The sequence below is a fragment of the Strix uralensis genome, chromosome 3 (assembly GCF_047716275.1).
Source record: "Strix uralensis isolate ZFMK-TIS-50842 chromosome 3, bStrUra1, whole genome shotgun sequence".
In the NCBI taxonomy this organism is placed as follows: Eukaryota; Metazoa; Chordata; class Aves; order Strigiformes; family Strigidae; genus Strix; species Strix uralensis.
This window is the reverse complement of record NC_133974.1, coordinates 128206976-128227793: the sequence shown is the minus strand read 5'-3', so window position 1 is coordinate 128227793 and position 20818 is coordinate 128206976. Positions and strand designations below refer to the sequence as shown.

The 20818-nt window shown below is 45.2% G+C and overlaps 1 protein-coding gene and 1 long non-coding RNA gene across 5 annotated transcripts in view; one reads left to right on the top strand and one right to left on the bottom strand.

Annotated features, from left to right (window-relative positions):
- The window catches only part of MACROD2 (mono-ADP ribosylhydrolase 2), a 901307-nt gene extending 897065 nt beyond the window's left edge, over positions 1-4242 (top strand). For all 3 annotated transcript variants that reach the window (XM_074864379.1, XM_074864378.1, XM_074864376.1), the window contains exon 19: positions 236-4242. The gene's annotated coding sequence lies outside the window, so the exon portion shown is untranslated. The remainder of the gene's footprint in view (positions 1-235) is intronic.
- A 5368-nt stretch (positions 4243-9610) lies between these two features.
- LOC141941930 (uncharacterized) lies at positions 9611-15229 on the bottom strand. Of its 2 annotated transcripts, XR_012628473.1 has the most exons (5): positions 14915-15229; positions 13874-13968; positions 11951-12290; positions 11265-11368; positions 9611-9905 (listed from the first exon to the last, which is right to left on the bottom strand). It is a non-coding gene; the product is annotated as an uncharacterized LOC141941930 (long non-coding RNA). The 2 variants fall into 2 exon arrangements; XR_012628474.1 differs by lacking the exon at positions 11951-12290.
- Between the last annotated feature and the right edge of the window lie 5589 nt (positions 15230-20818).

Sequence of the window (20818 nt, the reverse complement as noted above, 5' to 3'; positions counted from 1 at the left end):
GTAGCATAGTGCTATGGAAAACTTAAGAAACCCTAATGAGCACAGTCAATTTGCTATAGAGTTAATAGTGGCTGTTATATATAAACTGTGTGACACATAACACGTGCTGCACGTGTGACGGAAAGAGAAACTGTACGCATCTGTGCTAGAAAGATGAGTCCTGGGTTCTGTGCAGACATTTGAAACTTTGCCTTTTTTTTTCTTATTTTTTCCCCTCTCCCCCGCTGCGGTGAAGGAAGGATGCAGGAGAGAAGAGACCCGAGGAAACCCAACGGGCAGGCGCTGACATCCTAGGGCATCATTCTTGGCAGAAAAGAGCACGCAGAGATGCTCCGTGGGTTGGGAGGGAGGGAGCTTTGGGGAAATGACTCTTTGCTTTAATTTCTCTTTGTTCTTCATTGCATTTCGTTCTGTAAGCCTGTTGGAAAGAAACATTAACTTCTCAGTTCTAACAATGTTTTGCAACTATCCCTGCAATTACAACAGTTTCTTCTGAACTGTGAGTCCCTGTCTTATATTGGGTCGCTTTTCCTCCTGCATCATATCATGAGTAATCTGTTTCCAGGCCCACCCCTTTTCTAGCATCTTTATCTTCTTTCCCAGTTATGGTACAGTCTGCAGGCAACCTGTGGGAACCAGTTTATCTCCTGCCCCACCCCACACACCCCCCCCCAGCTTTTTTTTTTTAAACTGTTTCCTAGGATATAAGTGGAGATTTTCTTTGAGAACATGAACTGCCACAAAGGATTATAATCCACACACACTGATAAACAACTGCCCTCCTTGTGCTAGGGATTTTAAAGACTAGATGCTCCCAAATCTCAGAAATATTGAGAGACAGCCCTGTACATTCCCAACCTCCAGGCTTGTCTATCGGCAGCTCCTGCTGGCACCCGTGGTGCCAGATCCCTGGCTGCTAGAAGAGGCGCTGGCCGGATTCCCTTGAGTCCATGCTGGAAGCAGAGTTCTCACATTAACTCTATCATCACAGTGCCTCGGGATCGCCCGTGGCTCTGCCCTTTGCCTTCCTCTCTAGCATGGGAAAGCTGAAACATGACAAGCCTACACTGTGCCGTGTCCTTCTGTGGGTCCCACACGTGAATGACACGTGTGGCCTCGAACAGCCGGCACCCCAAATCAGTCCTGCTCTTTTCCAGTTAGCTCTGCGCACCTCAGAATCAGTGCTGTAAGTATGACCTTCGGGTGTGGGTAGGCAACAGATATTTCCTCAAGCCTGCGAGTGACAGAGGATAACAGACACTCTGCATTCAAGGCATCTTTAAATATGGCTCCTGGCTTTAACAACTTCACACCGTATCTTGTGTGAGCCCTCATTATATTTTCTACTGCATATGCATGATTTTTTTTTTAATTTTTAAAAAAAGCAATTAACAGTTATTTGGATAAGAATGTCTCACCATATGTCAATTGTTCTGCTAGCAAATGCTGCAATGAAATTTTTAGAAAAGGAACAAAAGGGTTTCACATACATTTCCCAACCATGCTGTAACCGAAACTGATAGACAATACACTTGATGGAAGAGCACACAGCCTGTGTCCAGGGTGTGACGTGCTACAAACTGTATTTTTAAAAGCTGCTGGTAATTGATCATTTCAAGCAAAGTAATTGATTCTGTTCAGTTTTTTGTTTCCCCAAATATGCATGAATCCCAAAATGGTTGTTTACTAGCTGGCCCCAAAAGAAAGAAAGGGTAAAAAAAAAAAGTAAAAAACTAGGTAAGATGTATCTCTATCCTCCTGTGATCTTCGTTTATCCCAGCTAGAGTAGGTTTGGTGATAAATTGTCTGCTGGTGTAACAGCAAGTCAAATGTGGCCCTAACACACCTAGCACTGGCTACGGCAGTTGGTGGCTGCCATCAGCTGCAGGTTAATTCAGAAGGGTGTCAGGACAAACAAGGATTAGAAAGGAAAACAAGAAAAGCCCCAGATTTCACCCAGAGAGTACGGTCCCAAGAAAGGCAGTCCCCATCTCCCTATGTGTGGCTCCAGCATGTTTGCTTGTGGAGGGATCAGAAGAGTATTCTGTGTGCTGGCCCTGTGGTGCTTTAACCCAGGTGGCACTAGCGCCAGAGAAGATCTCGAGGAGCTGCTTCATCACCCATTTGTCCTGGAGATCGGTGGATGTATAACTCTGAATTGGATCGACTGCGGAAGGAGTAAATGAGCTGACGTAAGCCTATGATTTGGGTTTATAATATTGCTAAGTTTACCTAAATTTGCTAGATACCCGTCCTCTGGCCCTTGTTCTCCTCAGAGCACCCTTGACAGGACTCCTTATTTCCTTTGAAGTGTCCCTGCTGCTTTTTTTTCCCATCCCTGTGGTCATGCTTGACAGAACATGTCTTTTGGGGCATGGATTTTTTTTTTTTTTCCTGCTTTCCTTCACCTTGTTTCTAGCCAATTGCAGTTTTGCAGTGGAAGGCCTTGCAGATAGTACCTCTACATGGTGCCCGTCCCCTATGTTTCTGTTTATTTTCCATACCAGGTGATTTTGATTGAAACAACCCGTCATAATAGGGGTGGATGAATACCTTGGGAGGAAGGGGAGTAACTACATTGGGTGTCTCTCCTCTCAATTCCCCTTTTGTGCGGTCACTGTGAAAAGACCAGGATTGTAGGGCTCCCTCTATCTAGGTAAGAGAGGGAACGGGCCCCACAGGGCTGGGAACAAACCCAGCAAGCTTGACTTTGAGCTGTGCGAGATGTTGAGGAGATCTGAGGTGGCCAGGTCCTCAGCCAGGGTGAACTGAGCTCTGCAGAGCTGCGATAACTCCAGTCAGTGGAGTATCCAGTCCCCTCTGCTCTTGTTTCCATCATGGTCACCCATGGGCAATGTTAATGGAGCTGTAGGCTGTCATTAGCTGCTTACCTGGTGTCCCTCTCGCCATCGCCGGCCTTGGTTTTAGTGAGGGAGCCAAAGGGAGACTCCTCGTGAAGACTGTCTGATAGTTTAAAAAGAAATAAACTGCAAAGATGCGTCACATTAGACACTCTCTAACCCCGGACAGTAATTTCCTTGCACTTTTCATTTAGCCTTGGTCCTCAAACAGCAGCAAGTCTTTGAAACCATGAACCATTTGCTCAAGGATGCAGCAGCAAAGCGTGAAGCCCAGGTAGGAAGTGTAAAGCAAGGAAAACGTAGGAGTTGATTAAGTCCTTACAGGACAATTTGTAGCCACATCTATATGTATCTATCTTCAGGTGTGTTTTGATTTGAGTTGTTGGGGCAGCGTGAGTTCTTCAGATGAGTTAGTAGTCGAGGCTGGACCCACGCTCCTCGATGCAGTCTGCGCCGCTCTTGCTGGAGCGGCAGAAATGCAGGGAGCTGGTTTTGTAAAAGAGCAAGCATCAGAGCAAGAATCGCCCCGCAGGGATTTATGTCAAGGATTTTGGTTTAAACCCGAAATGTGTTTGCAGTAGGTGGCGTAAAGGGAATAGCAGCCCTTTGATGCTGATGTTTGCATACAAAGTAACAGGCTCTGCTTGGTCCTTGTTTCTCCCATGTCTGAAATGCTCATCCCTACTATTAGGCACAATATTCCTCGGGCCGGTGACTGCTCCAATGACGAATGGGTTTCCTTCCATGCAGACATCCAAAGGGGATGTTTGAGACACAATCTGTAATAATGGGTCACACATTCGCTGCAGCTAATTGTCAATCTTTCTATAAAGCACTGAGAAAGCCTCTCTGTGAATTAACACTGTTCTGCTTTAGGCACTTGAATAAAAATATAAAAAAAGAAAAAAAAAAGGAAAAAAAAAAAAAAAAGACTTTTCTCTATATGCAGTGCATGTGCCAGCTTTGCTTTTGAAAAGACAAACTTAACAGAGTATGTGGATCTATTTTCTCGGGGAATAGGGGTTTTTATCATATGATTCATCCAGGATTTGCCTTACCCTGACATTTGTGATATAAAGGAAAGTTAAAAAAATAATTAAAAATTAAAAAATGTAATTTTCTTGATCCAAAAATATGTTTCTACTTCAATACAAAGAAATATAGACTGTTGCTTGCAAAATGTCTTCTAATAGATGGTCTAGCAGCTATATTGGTTAACACATGCCTCTTCTGTTACTGTCATTTACATGCTGAATTTGCCTCCGAGTCTGTTATTTTTCCTTTTGTCTGTGCCATGCGTTGGAAAATTTAAAGAACCGATGCCTTCATACTGCGATGTCTGTTAAAGCAAAACGTTAATAAAGCTTCTCCTGAAGACGAAGCAATGCCACTTGTGTGTTTATTCCCTCCTAACTGTGCTGATCGTGTAGCAGTCATTTCGTTTGTCAGTGTTTCAGTTTGGACGTGTAGCCACCAGCGTACGCAGATGGGTCCTTGTTTACACTTATCGTTCCCTTGATGGCTTGAATGAGTTAATTTGGTGAGTCTTGTGAGAAATGGATACATCGGAAGGATTTCTGGACAGCATCAGCGAAAGGTAGGAACGGGAGCTTTGCGGCTCGGAGGGGTAAAGGTCGCTTGGTTGGTCCCATCGCTGCACCAGAAATGTTGTAAAACCTGTCTCCTGAGTTGTACTAGTACTAAATTCCCAGCTCTATCATCGATCAAAGAATACTCTCACATATATGCAATCTACAGGTATAATAGCGAACACGCAGTGTCCACTAGATGTTATCTGCCCTTCCTGTCATCGCTATTTCAAGACTGAATGGGTAGAAGATACTGCAAAAATTGTGAAGGTGGCTTTTTTCTTTCCATGGCACCAATATAGATGAAAACACTTGTACCGACCCTGCTTTACTCTTCTTATCGAAGGCCAAGGATTTAATTGCTGATAACCAAAGTTAGGGAGCTGGCTCTGTGTGTTCAAAGCTCTCTGAGCAATGGATTCCCTCTCTGAAATTTGACTTTTCCTTGCCTTCCAAATGGAAGAGGACGAAGCACAGGAGACGTGTGGCAGTGGGGAATGCCTGCCTTTTTGCTGGATGCAGGACCCAACTGTCATGTGTGGTCTTAGTAGCAGCGAGTTAACCTGAGAAACTCCAGCAATAGCTGTAACGCAGCATCTTGTCGAATTCAGTTCGTCAAGAACTCTGTTTTCATTGTATCTCAAGATCTGTACAGCCTAGAAGGAGGTGCCTACTTTCCCCATGCTGTAGCCTGTTTCTGCTGCAAGGGAACATTTTTGTCTATGGCAGGTATATATGTTTAAAAGGAGAAACATAAATTCATATCTCATCTAGGAGTACTGTCCATCCCACCCTTTTTGAATAGCACAGCGTCAAGAGGAAAACCTCCGTGATTTTGGAGTATGAAGAAGGTCATGTGTTTGAAGCTGCTCAGACCATCGCAGCGATGGATGTTTGTCCAGATGATGTGGATTAGGCAAAGAGCAAGTGAATCTGCTAGGATGAGATGAACAATAAACTATTCTTAATTATACTCCTGTTGCTGCTGGCCAGATTGACACCTCCCCTTACAGATCTTGCTTGGAAAAGTGGTAGGTTTGTGCCTGGGGAAGTCTTTTGCTGAGCTGATAACATCAGAGATCACTCCAAGGCTGCAGAAATGGAGGCCTAGTTACTATTCTTCCTGCTCAGCCTTCTTAGAAAGATTCTCCCAGAGGCAGAGGGTTGTCTTTCAGGATTTCCTTGTGAACCTGCCACTCCTCAGAGGGCTCTGTGCATGCTTTAAATTGGCTTTGATTCCTCACCCTCCTCTCCTCTTGCACAGAAGCTTCTGAAGGGGTCTTTATGACCTTGATCTATCTCATAAGGTGAAAACTCTGCTTTGGGATTTTAATTAGTCTTGGGGTTTTGGGTTGGGCTTTTTTTTTTTTTTTTTTTTCTGAAATAAAAGTGTCAGGAGACATTTAAATACCCTAATTTCTCATTCCATTAGAATTATCGGCAACTGCTTCAAGTATGTGGCAAATCACTGTTAATTCCTTCGGAATTCACTGATAAAACATTTATCGTAATGAATTCCTGTAGAAAAAAAGAAAAAAAAGAGAGTCCTGATGAAAACGCAGCTGATGGAGAAGGTACTCGGGGAGGCTGCTCCATCTGGTGGCAGCTCAGGGCTCGTTGCTTGGGGGGCACTTCGGATTGCAGGAGTCAGGTGAGGTTTCCCTCCAGTTTAAACCTATCAAGCGACACCCCCTCCTTCATAGCAGAGCATACGTGTGTGCGCTTTGTTGATGTTGGAAAGCAGGGTTAGCATTTGTGTTTGCCACTGAGCATTTTCGCATTCCCATTTCCCCCCCTACGTGAAGATCCACGTTGCCCAAAGCCGGCTCTGAATCCAGCCCCTGTAGCATGCGGAAGGCCCACACCCCCCCCCCCCCCCGGTTGTGTTTGTGCTCTGAGCTGAAATAAACCTTGTCTCAACGAGTTCAACAAGCTTGTGGAGAGAGCGGTGCTAGAAAAGCTTTGCTGGTCTCTCGTGACGCCAGGTAAGCATACTCAAGAGGATTATGGGGCTGTTGTGAGATGGCAGGGGAAACAGTACCCAGTTAACTTAAATGTTCTTACTGTATAGGTTGTATAGTCCATCACAATGTGTCTGGTCACATCTCACCTAGAAACGATGCCACCAAGAAAACAAATGTCCAGCAGAGGAGAGTTGAGAAAAGCCTCCCCTACCCCTTAGAAATGGTGTTTAGTCAACATGAGCGCTCATGGAAAAGGGCAAGGAAACCAAGCCCAGCAAGAACAACCATGTCATAAAGTCGCACAATGCAGGCAAAAATGGAGCAAGCTTTTACTAATATTTTTCAGTGCAAGCCTGGGAAGCAGTGCTGCCACTGCCACTGGGTTTTGCAGAGTCCAAGGAGCCGGTTGGGTCTGTGCCGTGTACTTCCAACTCCTACTCGTTTCACACCAGCTTCCAAGCACCTGCTTGCTAGAATCGTCCTTCTGGATGGGAAATGTAAGCCTAAACTTGAATTTTTTAATAATTTTTTTTCTTTTATCCTCTCCCTCTCTAGTAAGCCAGGAAATTAGTTTTGAAATAAAAGCGGAAAGAGAGACCAACAGAGCACAGAAGGATCAAATCGTGAGACAGTCGAAACGAGCAGCAAAGACCCACGAACCCAGAAGCAATCCAAAGGGCATCCTGAAATTAAAACTCCCTTCTCTGCCCTGTGAGTCCCATCACCTCTGCACCAGAGAGGGGTTATGTTTACTTTTGCACAGGAAAGGGAAATTGGGGAGAGGCCAGGTGCTGAGGAGAGGGCGATTACCAAAGCAGTTTGGGTGAGGATGGGTTCAGCTTTGGAGCAGCGAGCACCCGAGTGCCTCTGTGCATGGGTGGTGCAGCACTTCAGCACCGTCCTCAGGTCGGTTCAGGCACCCCATGGAGAGCAGCTGGAGGGCAGCTGGGAGACCTGGGGAGGGGAGTCCCTCGTCCCAGGAAGGCTCCGGGCCAAGCAATGGGGACAGCACAGGTGCCAGCCTTGACCCCAGCCCATCGAGATGAGGAGGCTCCTCCTTCCTGGGCCCTCACCTCTGGCTGCCTTTTTTATGCATTTTTTATAGATACATATATATAAGACAATTCATCTAACATACATGATTTAGATAAAATATACTCTAACAAACACAGAATATTAGATGTAATATCTAGTATGCAGTATATGTAGTATGTATGATATATAGCACATAATAGGTGATGTGGTATATATCCTGTATTTACTATATATCAGATGATGTGTAGTTATATACTTTAGGCAGTATGGTGTATGTTATATATATACTATATCTAAGTCAGATAAACTGTGTACTTTATAGAAAATGTGTTATAGATAAAACTCATTTTTATACACTCTAAGCAATACAGGTAAAGATTGTAATGTTAAATAAATATATAATACCTTTAAAATAAATACTATGTAACCTACAGCCTACAGGTACGGTCTAGTATGGAGATAATATATACCAGCAATCTACTACAAATAAAGTGTTACAGAGCACTTATTATAGATAACATATATATTATATACTGTGTAATGGTCAATGTATGACATGTAACAACACATATTCTGTAACATAATAGTGGCATTTTATGTAGTATACATGTAACTTAGGTGCTATATCTGTACACAACAGAGTAGTCTATGTTATGTAGTATATGATGTCTATCCTATAATATTCTGGTATGTGTACTATTCCTATATATAAGAGATTATACTGGTATCATACTATATAGTAATTATATCATCATACTACATTGTTTGTCTGTATATGTCAGTAGCAAGATACAATACATTACATAATATATCATCTATGGCATATATGTTGTTGTAGATGTGTCATGTAGTATACCCATTTAATAACATTTTAAAAATCATATATATATACACAAAAAATATGTAGCATCTCTCATCTCACAAAGAATACTTGCATGTATACGCAATCCACGTGTATAATATAGAATATGCAATGTATGTTAGACGTTGTTGAGGAAGTTTATGTAAGAACAGTATTTGCTTGATGATATGTTATAGCTTATTTGTACTATATAACACAGCATGTGCTGCATAACGTAGTGCATACATTAAAATGCCATGAACAGTGTATCCTCTAATGATATAGTCTGTGATTTATACTCTAAATACATAAAACATAAATGCTATATACTATACATAGAGAACACATAGTGCATACTGTACTTAGCTTATACTAAAGGCATGCACTACACATATATATGTACTCTGTACTAAATACATACATATATACTGGGTGCATGAACAGGATATACAGATATACTATGCACAGCTATGGAAACTTTGAGAGATGAAATACAGCAGATATGTGATAGGTATAATTCTCTCTCTATATAAGCACACCGTATATAAACTCTATGCTGTATGCATACATAAGCTATACGTATACAGCATGTGTGTGTACATATGCATGCATATACTGTATAGCTGTGCACTCTGTGTGTATGTTTAGCTGTATAAAGAGGTGTCTGTGCATACCCCATGCACACTCAGTGGGTAGGGCTAGAGTCCCTTCCCTCCCTCCTAAGTATATCCCCCCCATAGGTGGCAGGGGACATATATCCTTACTGCCCCATATCTTTGGGAGGGTGAGGAGGGATATGTCTCAATTCATGCACCCCCCCCACCAAGGATATCCCCCCTATCTGGCTCGGGGGGGGGGCTTTATTTTTTTTTTCTCTTTTTAATCAGGGGGAAGGAAAGGCAGGGAAATCACAGGGTAGGACAGAGACTTGAAGGAAATGTGAGTGAATGGCGGGCAATGGTAGGAAATGGAATGGAGGGAAAAGTAAGGGAATGGGAGGGAAATGAAGGCAAGAGCAGAAAATGACAGGGAAGAGAGGGGGAAGGACAGGAAATGAAATGGAAGGTAAAGGAAAGGGAGGGAATCACAGGCAATGGTGGGACATGCCAAGGAATGGTTGGGATTAGTGGTGAATTGTGGAGAATTCCAGGGAATGCTGGGGAAATGGCAGGAAAGTGAAGGGAAGGGTGGGGGAATGGTAGGGATTCTTTTCCTTTGGGGTGGCAGGAGATAGGGAAGGGGCTACACCTCCCTCTATCTCCCCTCACCTTCTCTTCACCCTCCCTTAGTACTTTTCTTTTACAGTCTTCAAGATCTATCTGAACATTAAGCCCAGCTTTGATTGTATGGTTTTACTGTTTCTTATTACATTTCTTGGCATCATAAACAGCAACTTAAGACTGAATTACATCCATAGCAGGTGGTTTCTTGTGGTAGGAGTTGTAACCACAATGGTGGATCTCATTGTTTCTCTTCTCTGCACAGTACTTCTGCTCCAGAGTTCACACCACTTTGTCAAATTGATCTTTTCTGACGATGCAGAGACATCCCACATGGTGGTCTGGAAACGCATTCTCTGCAGACATCTTGCTTATTTTCTCACCTTGAGTGCTCTCTGGGAGATGAACCAGTACTTTAGCAATAATGATATTCATGCTGTTACAATTACTCCATCAGTACCACTCAAGAAATACTTAATAGTACAAAACAAACCACTAATATTGTGGGGGAACTAATTACAGAATCATCTAGGTTGGAAAAGACCTTGAAGATCATCCAGTCCAACCATTAACCCAACATTGACAGTTCCCAACTACACCATGTCCCTGAGCGCTATGCCAGCCCTACTCTTAAACCCCTCCAGGGATGGGGACTCCACCACCTCCCTGGGCAGCCCATTCCAATGCCTAACAACCCGTTCTGTAAAGAAATGCTTCCTAATATCCAGTCTAAACCTTCCCTGGTGCAGCTTGAGGCCATTCCCTCTTGTTCTATTGCTTATTACTTGGTTCAAGTGACTCATTCCCAGTTCTCTGCAACCTCCTTTCAGGCAGCTGTAGAGGGCGATGAGGTCTCCCCTCAGCCTCCTCTTCTCCAGACTAAACCCCCCCAGTTCTCTCAGCCGCTCCCCATCAGACCTGTGCTCCAGACCCTGCACCAGCTTCGTTGCCCTTCTCTGGACACGCTCGAGTCATTCAATGGCCTTTTTGTAGTGAGGGGCCCAAAACTGAACCCAGTCATCGAGGTGCGGCCTCACCAGTGCCGAGTACAGGGGTAAGATCATTTCTCTGTCCCTGCTGGCCATGCTATTTCTGACACAAGCCAGGATGCCATTGGCCTTCTTGGCCACCTGGACACACTGCTGGCTCCTGTTCAGCCAGCTGTCAATCAACACCCCCAGGTCCCTCTCTGACTGGCAGCTCTCCAGCCACCTGTAACTGTACCCCTTTGCAGAGTCAAAGTCATTATGACTTGAGCAACATTTTTAAAAAGTTGAGCTTTCATTGCCCAGAAATACTTCCTACTTAACAATACACAGGAAAACCCCACTCCAAAAACAAAAGCAAAAAACTCCAACACTTTGACACAACAGTGTTTTCCTTCTTGCATGTGGGTGGTGGGTCACAGATCTGGTTTGCTGGATGCACCATTGCTTCTGATGAATCTACAACATCCCTTTTCATCTACCTGCAGACAAGATAGAGTGGAAAGCAAGACAGGGCTCTTTCTGTCACTACAAGGTAGTGCCAGAAAGAGAAAGAACCCTACAAATCGTGCAAGGCTCGTGTAATACCAGGATAGAGGAGAGCTCTGGGCTGTACAGCAATTCCACAGTCTAGGGGGCAAAAAAGAAACAAACCACCTTACAAACAGGACAGTCCTTTGCACAAAATGGAGTGGCAGGAAGGCTCTGCTGCTGTATTTCAGCATCCTCCTCACAAAGCACTTGCAGAAATCAACAACAAAAATCTACCTCTGAATAGATGCTTGTCCCCATCACAGGCCCAGCTGGAACAGGAAGCACAATCTCTTGCTGTGGCCAAGAGCTGCTGTTTCATTCCTGCTGTGAAGCACCTGCTGCAAAACAATAAGAGGGGCAGGGTCAGTGCTGGCAGGCACTCACCCTGCACAGGGCACCCTGCACCCAGGGCTGGGCAAGGTGACAAGAGCCAGGTATGAAGCATCCTGGTCCTGCACACTATGCAGGGGGTAATGAGGCCAAGAGGCTTTTGGAAGCAGTATACGAGGCCTCTTGGCTGAGAGCAGGGAGGCAGAGGACTTTTGCCAAAGCAGTTCTATTGGCATATTCCCCATGATCAAAGGGAGGGACTGACAAGAGGCCACATCGCATCACATATCCCCACCACCACCGTCTGGCTTTTCAAACAAACACACACATGCCAGACAACAACATTGGCTGGCCGCCTCGGTAAAGTCCTTGCCGTTAGTGCCCAGCACACACTGAGAGTGAGCGTGCACACACGGGTGCAGCTGTGGAACCACTCCTGACAGTCCTTTCAGGGAGCTTGGTCCTTGCTGTCTGGACACAAAGAGCACAAGATCATGACAGTCCAGCCACTCCACTGCCAGGTGCAGAAATCGGCTGCATAGTGCAGCAACCCTCCTACCAGGCAAGTTGTAAACAAGGCTGCTGCCTACCTGAAACTTAGTCCTCAGCCTCACATCAGCCCAGAGAAAAACCAGCCCTATGGATCCTGGTGCTTCATCAGTCACCCCCGGCCACGCAGGAGGAGGGGGGGATTGTTGCAGTGGCAAATCCCCGCTGCTGCCACGGCTCATTGCAGTCCTCGTAAAGCCCTGGCTATCCCAGCAAGCACATTGGTCCAGATGAAGCTGGGCTGGCAGATGAATTGATGGTCTTTACACCACGACTTGAATAGTGGGTATTTGAGCTGAATAAAGCTACTAGGCATAGTGGGTTTGTTGCTTCACATCTCTGGAAATGCCTCTGTGTGGTTAAGCTGATTTGCACCATAATCTAAAGACAGGAACCAAAGTTTTAAAAACCTTGATAACAAGAAGCAATTTTTTTTGTTTGTTTGTTTCTAGTCAAACCTACTGACAAATGTAAAAAATAAAAGTAGAGTTTAATTTAAAAACAAAATAATAAGAAAGGCTGCAATCCCCTCTGTCATACAGAGCAATAGAGAAAATTTGTCTGGCAAAGCTGCATGCTTGTTTCTTCTCCAGCTGCAAAGGGGAGTCCCTGGAGCACTTTTTTTTTTTCCTGGGATGTGTCAGTTCATACACAGTTAGACTTGGGGACAGCAAAAAATTACTGAGGCTGGTGGGTGCCACAGCAGCCCTTGAGCTCGAGCCAGCCAGCCACTAATCTCATCACAGAGCCAAGGGCTCTGAAACAGCAGCCCTTGCCCAAAATTGAGGCCAAAGGCCCATCAGGAGACTGGAGAATTTGAGTGTGAGACAGATGCGGATGGCTGTGTGCCTGGGAAGGAGTGGGGATGGTGGAAACGTGACAGCAGCAGACAGAGATGTCTATCCAGCCTTGAAGATTGCGTGGCAGCCCCAGCAGCATGACCCCAAAAAAAAGCAGAGTGCTTTACACTAGCTGTTAGCCAAGAAGAGATTTGGAGCTGTGAGCAATGAAAATGCCTCCTGCTGTTCTAGCCTCACTGTGGTTGAAGAAAATAGGACTGAGATGAATCATTGCTTCCGATCCTACAAAAAAAAAAAAAAAGTACCCAGCTTGTCAGCAGTTTCTCCTGCTGGTGGAGACAACTTGCTAGACCCTCCCCACGATGGCTGACCTCTTGTGTCAAGCAAGGGCAATGCCATAATTGAAATCATTTTTGCTAAAGCTCTGACTTGCATTGCCGAACCCCTGGGAAAGGGCTCCTTGGTAAAGGGATACTTTGGTTATGTTTCCAGGTTACATTTCCAGGCCTGGTGCCTGAGCCATGGGCAGCTCTAGCATGCCCAAATTAGGGAGGCCTACTGTGCCCTTCCCACACAGCTGCTGTGGATCTCTGCTGCTATTTTACCACCACTAGTCCCAAGACTACAGCCAAAACTTTGGGAGCAGTATGTCTTTCACAAACTTGCATTTGGCTGTATCACTTCTACCCAAACATGCTTAGCTGCTGCTTAAGTTCTGGACCCATGGACTTAAAAAATTTTCTAAAAAGACAGTAGTGTCGCAGAAAAGTAGAAGCTCTCAGCATCTTCCAAGGAGACTTAGGAAGAAGTTGAAGGAAGCAAATGATAGCTTTGCTCCAGAGGTGCTACAGAGCAGGCCCCTTGCACAAGCCCCTTATCCCCAAAGACCTGTTTGAGTGAGATGATGTCCCAAAGCCATCTGCAAATGCTGGGCTGCCTCAGTTATGCTGGGCTCCCGTGGGTTCTCTCTTCCTCATCTTGTACCTGAGCCTCTGGTGTGTGTGGGGGTCTTGTTTAAGCCAGCATGAAGAGAAAGAAAAGCCTGTCTTGCAGTCACTCTGTTGACACAACTCTCTACGGTCAGCTCGAACATAAGCCCCTTGCTCTTAGTGAAGCTGCAGCACCTTACACCAAAATAAGACCCAACCCCATATTTTGATTTACCTGATGCTGCCTTTACATCCTTTCTGTAATACATGATATTTCAAGGGCATGAAATATCCAGGAAACATAAGAGGGATCATGAGCATCTCTTGGTCCTGAAAAAACATAAACAAAATTGTTGAAGCAGTATCATAATCATTAAACAAACCACCCAAAGACACCCTTGTTACGGACAGGCTAAACACAAGCAGAAGGTGTTCTTGACAGCTGTGAAAAGGCACATATTCATGCAAGACTGTGGAAAGCAGACAGCTGTAAGGGTTTCCAGCCCTATTACTAAACAAAGAGGGACAGAGTTGGGCAAGCTGCATACACAGCCCCTTTCTACAGGACAGACTTGAGGACTGCTGTTGGTGACCCAGATTGAGAACAGCACCAAGGCCAAAGTCACCCCCTCGACCACCACATAAGCCTCGATGCAGCAGAGCTAAGAGGGGAGCAGCAAACAGCAGCACCAAACCTGGCTGAAATGACCCCAATGCAACACATGGGCCCAGGGCCAGGCCCCTCTAGGGGAGGAGGCTGAGTTGTCCCCCAACATAGCAGGGGATGGGTTCAGGGGAGAAAACAAGTGCAGGATCTCAGAAAGCCCACAAGCTTTACAGTCAAGGTTGCAGCCAGTTGTTTCCAGACAAAGTCTCAGTTGACAGCTGTGGGGGTCAAACCGCCAAGTGCCATGTGGCTTTTGAGCTGCCATGAGCTCCTGAGAAGTCCCAGGTGACTGCTAGGACATGGGCTTGTAGGGCCAAGAGGTTGGGTAGCCCTGACCCACTGATGGGGTACAGGTCCCACAGCCTGGTGTCTGACTCCAGAGAGAGAACGAGTGCTGCTAGATCCCAGTTTAGATACTCATTAATGTCCCAGGTGGGCCAGGAGATGCTTTTTCCTTCCTACACTTCTTGCTTGCTTGGTCTTATTTTTTTCTGTCTTTTTTTTGGGGGGGGGGGGAGGGGGGGGGGTGGCAGCGCATGGGCGCACATATAACTGTATCCCTTAACATTCCTTATCTCCATACAAGTAAATAAATGTAAAGGTATTTACCTTAAATCCTGCTAAGCTCTTGTCCTCACTGCTTCTCTGGAGCAGTCAGTGCCACAGGCCTTGCCAGAGGATGCATTTTCTTTGTTTGGGTTGCATTTGCCAGCTTCCCACTAGTCAGATATCCACACCTCGGGCCAAATTCATCACTGTTGGTGGAGGAGGATGACTTGAAAATGTCTTGTTTCTTCCTTGGAGTGAGCATCTTACAGGCTGCAAGCACAATAGGAAACACAAAGAGAAGGAAAACCAAAAACAAATCATAGAAACAAACCCAGTGGCTGGAAATTACAGCCTAGATGTCAACCTTTGGACTCGGCAGAGATTGACTGTGCTGTGCATGAAAAAGAGCTGTGATCTATCAAGCACGTCTACCACATGACCTTGGATATAAAAAGCATAAGTGACAGGAATAGATGTGAAAACCCCACAAATTTCTATAATTAGTTAGCAAGAGAGGTGAAACTGGAGAAGGGCTTGGCTGGTAGTCATTTTTCTTTCCCCTGGCGCACAATGTATTGTCTCCCTGAGTTTGAAGATATAACCAAGCATCTGACCTGGTCTTTGCAGGGTCTGCCTGCCCCATGGCAGCCTTGGGATTGGGCTCCTTCATCTGGAGCAGCTTCTGCTTTAATTACAGCATCAGCTTTACAAGTGTGACAAGCTACCCTTCAGAAAGGTCATACACTGAGGGCAGAGTTTATTAAGTGTTTGAAACATGGCACCAATTTCTGGCCAGGTTTGTAGTGCCATCAGGGCTGCAGCAGCGCAGCCTGTCACTGCTGCTGCCCCTCACTAGGGCAAGCAGCAAAGCATCGGGGAGGGGGAAGCACTTTGTCTTGGCTTTAACACATTCCCTACAGCTGAAGGTCACACCATTAAAACACGCTTCAGTAAACTGCACTAAATGTTTGGCAGGTACTTTTACAAGAACCCCATTAATGCAGTGTCAAAATTGCTCACAAATGAGAGGCAGGGCAGATGGCCTCCAAGTGCACCAAGCCCAGTTTTGGACCTCTGGAAGGGCCAAGTTGCTCTGGATCATGCTCATGTGAGCTGGGTGCGGAGCTGGCTGCAGGGACTATCACAGGTTTGCCCATCAGCCGTGCAGTGCTCCCACAAGCACCTCTCCCTGCATGATCTCACACACAAACAGCCAGGCCTCTCCCATTGCTAGTCCCCAGGGTCCCTTCTCCTGTTTCCAGCAACCACCAGCCAACAGTTTTGCTAGAAAGCGGTGAACCTTTGCATCCAATGCCCAGGTGGAATAATAAATACACAGCTTATGTGCCCAGGACCACAAATTTCTCACCCTCAAACCACACTCTTGTTGTTTCCTCTCTTTTCCCATTTTTGGGAGAGGAGATAAGTTCAAAAGATGTTCTCAGAGACATCAAATTTTCTAAGGAATGGATTTGGGGCTTTTTACTTTAGAACCTCACTAAAAATATAACATGCATCTACAGACATGCCAAGCTGCAGAGACTCTCTGCACAAACAGGCACTTCCTATGTGTTTAATCAAAATAGTTTTCACAACCATAACCCACTAAGAAGCAACCAGTCACCACTTACCTTGGGCTGGCAGGAGATTAGGTATCATCACAGCTCCCATCCTAAATGCAGTTCCCACACCCAGCTCCTGGTCTCACTCAGCAAGGCAGAGATGCCCTCCCAGGTCCAGGCTCACATCCTCCACTGAGGCTCTTTGCTAGAAGAGCACACACAACTCTAGCTATGCTCCCATTGCAGTGGAGCATCCCCTGCTCTCACCCCATGGACCTGTAAAGGCTGCCAGAGGTGCAACGCAAGCTGGTGCTATATCTCTCTCAGCTGCAGCCATTTGGCCTCATCCTGCCTTGCCAGGTGCTACCTTGTTTGGGGGAACCATTTGCACCTGTGGGGCATGAGCTCTCCCTTTTGTTTTTTTGGTGGGGTTTTTTTTGGGGGGGGGAGTGGTGGTGGTGGTGAGTGGTGTTATTTTATTTTTATTCTGGGAGGCAGCTCTTCCCTTTATGGTTTTACCCACAGCAACTGGACAAATTTGCTGCAAACACCTCTGGCAGCACAGGCTGCTAGTGAATCCTTCAGGGCGGAGAGATCTGAGGCTCCTCTACAAATGTTGGGTTGCTCCAAGAAGAGCATGAACTCCTGCGGGAGCCCTGAAGGTTTTAATAAAAGGGACCCCCACAGGAGGATGGGGCTGAAAGGTTTGACTTGAAACTACACAATGGGACAAACAAAATAAAATTTTAAAAAGCCCTCAAGCACAAGGGAAGTGTTTGCTGGCATGGCTTTGGTGCAGTCCCCAAAGTAAGTCCTACCTTGTCATCCCCAGGGCCACCCTGCACCTTGTCCCTGCTGCCTGGCAGCATGGCTTGGTCTGTAATTACAGGAAGGTGATGGAGCCACAGTCATCAAAGGTGCGAGGGAGGAGGGAGGCAGGACCAACAAATGTGGATTTGAGTCTAGGTGGTTGCCATGTGGGGCCAAGGACAGAAAGGGTTGTGCAGAGCTGAGGGTTCAGTTTGCAATTATATGCCAGATCTCACTGATCCCTAATGGCCTGTGGTGGCATTTTTATCTCCAATAAGAAAAAAAGAATAAAACCCAAAAAACCCCAGTTCCCTGGCAAGTACATTGTTAGGAAAGTATCTAAAACAAATACTGAAAAAGCACGTTTTCCTCCATAAAATTGCCTCTGAGGATTTGCAAAGCCACATGCATTTGCAGAGTAGGAAGGGGGAAAAGATGCTAAAATAATTATGGCTTGCTTTGAGTGTGTCTGCTTAGGAACAGATTTTAAATAAGGCATATTGAAAAAATCCTCTTGAGTCTGACCTCTGTTAGAGTCCATCTGCCACTTACTCAAGCCACCCTGGCATGTGGAGGGGAGCCATGGTGGTGGTGCCACTGGAGGGGATTACTTGACAAGGGTGATGGGACGACTTTCTCCTCCCAAAGACAGACCCGACATCTCCCCAGCATTCCCGGCTGCCTCTCCTGCTCCTGCATCCCTCTCCCCTGTGGTTTCCCAGTCTCACACTGAACATATTTAAATATGTCTATAGGGATAAAAATGGTATTTATCCAAGAAGGAACAGTTTCAGTACAAAAATCTTCTGTTACCTTCTGAGAGAATCCCTGTTTCATGCACGCTGAAAGGAACTAACTCCTTCCAGGTGGTTTGTTTCTTGATATTTGCTTGGTTTGTGCTTTAACTTGACTCAGGCCACTCACTACATCAGACCTCCATCCACAGGCACCCTCTGGTGCTGTGGGGTCACACTGCGGGGCTAATGTCCTGTGCATCTCCTCCAACCCAGGAGCATCTACCCAGCATGGCTTTGGGTCCCCTTGGTTCACCCGAGCTTCCATCTGCAGTTAAACCTCCTCTGGTCCCTGGCCAGGACATGGGCTGCAGGAGCCCAGCACATCAGAGAAGACGGGCATCCATCAAACCCATCCTTTGAATCAGATTTTGCTGCTGGGGGAGGACTTCTGTTGATGGAGCACATGGAAGACTTGGGTTCTTTAGGAAGTGATCCCAAAATTATTGACCTGGAGCAGCAAGCAACTCCTTATTCATAAGAATCACGATATTGGAGTCCCTTTTACCTCTCCTATTAGGGCAAAAATTGTGTCACTTATGAAAGCTGACAGCCTCTATACATTTCTTGTGCATGTGTGCGTCTGAGTATTTCATACATCCAACAGGGAATACTTGACCTTGAAGGGTGAGGGTGTGCAAGCAGCAGTGCAGGCAAATTTTCATGTCCCTGCATATATGTGCCATCTCTTGGGAGCAATGCAAGAGTTGGTGGTTTATTTATTGCCTGGCTCTTGACATGCTTTGAAATTTATTTTTTTTTTTAATCTCATGATTTTCAGTTAACCTTTTCATTTTTTCCAGGAGCACGGAAGGACCTGAACAGGATTAAGAAGGGATGCATCACAAAGGAAACATGTCTTGGACCGTTTTGCTGCCTGCCATCAGCAGCACCCAGAATCACCAGTATGGAGCTACGTGGCTTTGTAGGACATCCCCCAACCCCATTGTGCTGGACACATGCCTATATTTATCCCAGTTTTCCCAAATTTATTTGTCCCAAATTACCAACGGACAGGGAGCACTTGCTTCTTTTTTTTTTGCTGTGTCTAGGTTGCATAAGTGTGAGGTGGGCAGCACTGTGACAAAACATGTCTGTTTGGAAAAAAAAGTTTAAAATCCTCCCCCAAACACTGAGAGGGGAATTCAGTGCCACAGGATGAAGCAGTGCATGGAGTCAGTTTTTACCCTTGGTTCGCTCCTTGTGCCTTCCCACAGCTTTTCCTCCAGGACAGGGCAGGGAAAAATTGGGTGGCTGATTTTGTTAGCATCAAACTTCAGTACTGAAAGCAGTTGATAGGAAGTGCGGCTTAATTGTTTTAATTTGCCTGGTAATTTATCAAACAACTGGTTCCTTGGCATGCATGGGGCCCTCATTTCCTACCTCCAGCCCTTTGTGGTGACGTCCACCTGGGGGCTTGTTACACACCCCTGAGCCTGCGTATCTTCAGCTCATCTCCCATCCCCTGGTACGCAGGCTCACCTTCTGCACCCATTATTTAATTTAATTTAATTTAATTTTAGTTTAGTTTAGTTTAATTTAATTTTATTTTATTTAATTTAATTTTAGTTTAGTTTAGTTTAATTTAATTTTATTTTATTTTATTTTTATTTTATTTTACTTTTATTTTATTTTATTTTATTTGTTTTATTTTATTTTATTTTATTTTATTTTACTTTATTTTATTTTATTTTATTTTATTTTATTTTATTTTATTTTATTTTATTTTATTTTATTTTATTGTATTTTATTTATTTTTTTAAATCTTCATTAATTCCATGAACTGCTTCAATGCTTCAACCCCTTTTTTTTTTTTTTTTTTTTGACACGGAGCACAAGGAAGATACAGACAGGTTAGAGTTACTCCACTGGAGGGTGTGTCTCATTGCACACCCCCCATCTTCATGAAAGGCTCCCAGAGAGTTAAATTAACATCAAAGTGACATTACACAGGAGATGCTGTGGTGCAGTGAGACTCTGTTTCCACCCAGTGTGGGATTACATCTGCAGAGGGAAAAAAAAGTCTTCTGGAGTTTGTTTCTGAGAAGTTTTCAGTCCAACAGGTATCAGGATTGAGCCTTTCCCTGCGACACATGGTCCAAGAGGTAAAACAGCTGCCTGCCCAATGCGAGCAGAGAAGCATCACCGTGGGGGTGATGATTGCTGAAGACCAATGGCACAAGGAAACGGATGGGGGGGCAAAGAAACATCTTAACGTTAATAAATATGGCCAAGCTACAGAGAACATTCATTTGGAAACAATTAATGGGGATCTGGGGAAACCTTTAGCTTCACATTTGCACTGAAATCAGAGAATATGAATCAGAAAGCGATGCGATGGCGTGGTGGAACTTAAGGCTGCTGCATCAAGGAGTTGTGTATGCGGCAGGCTCCCGCACTGCATCCTTCCTTCTTTATGCTGGATGCCCCTTTTCTGTGCTGGATGATTTATGTCCTTGCCCCGGGGTAAGAAAAACCTATTTGTGTGCTTTGGTGTTTCTGGAAGGGAAAGGAAACATTTTCAAACTGCAAAAATCCAGAGAAGTTGCAGGCATTTTTCTGAGTCTGCAAAGCCTGTGCTCCAGTGTGCTATGCCAGTGCTTATGTAGGCAATTAATTTACATAATAAAATTTTAATAATGATGCCTGATGAGTGCTCAGCTGTGCTTTGCCTGCACACAACTGGGGAATCTGTGACTAAACATCCAGTGCTAAACAGCACAGGAATTAAATCGACTCGAGCAGGATCGAGCACCGGCAGACCTGGACACTGGGCTCAGACCACGCCTTTCCTCCCA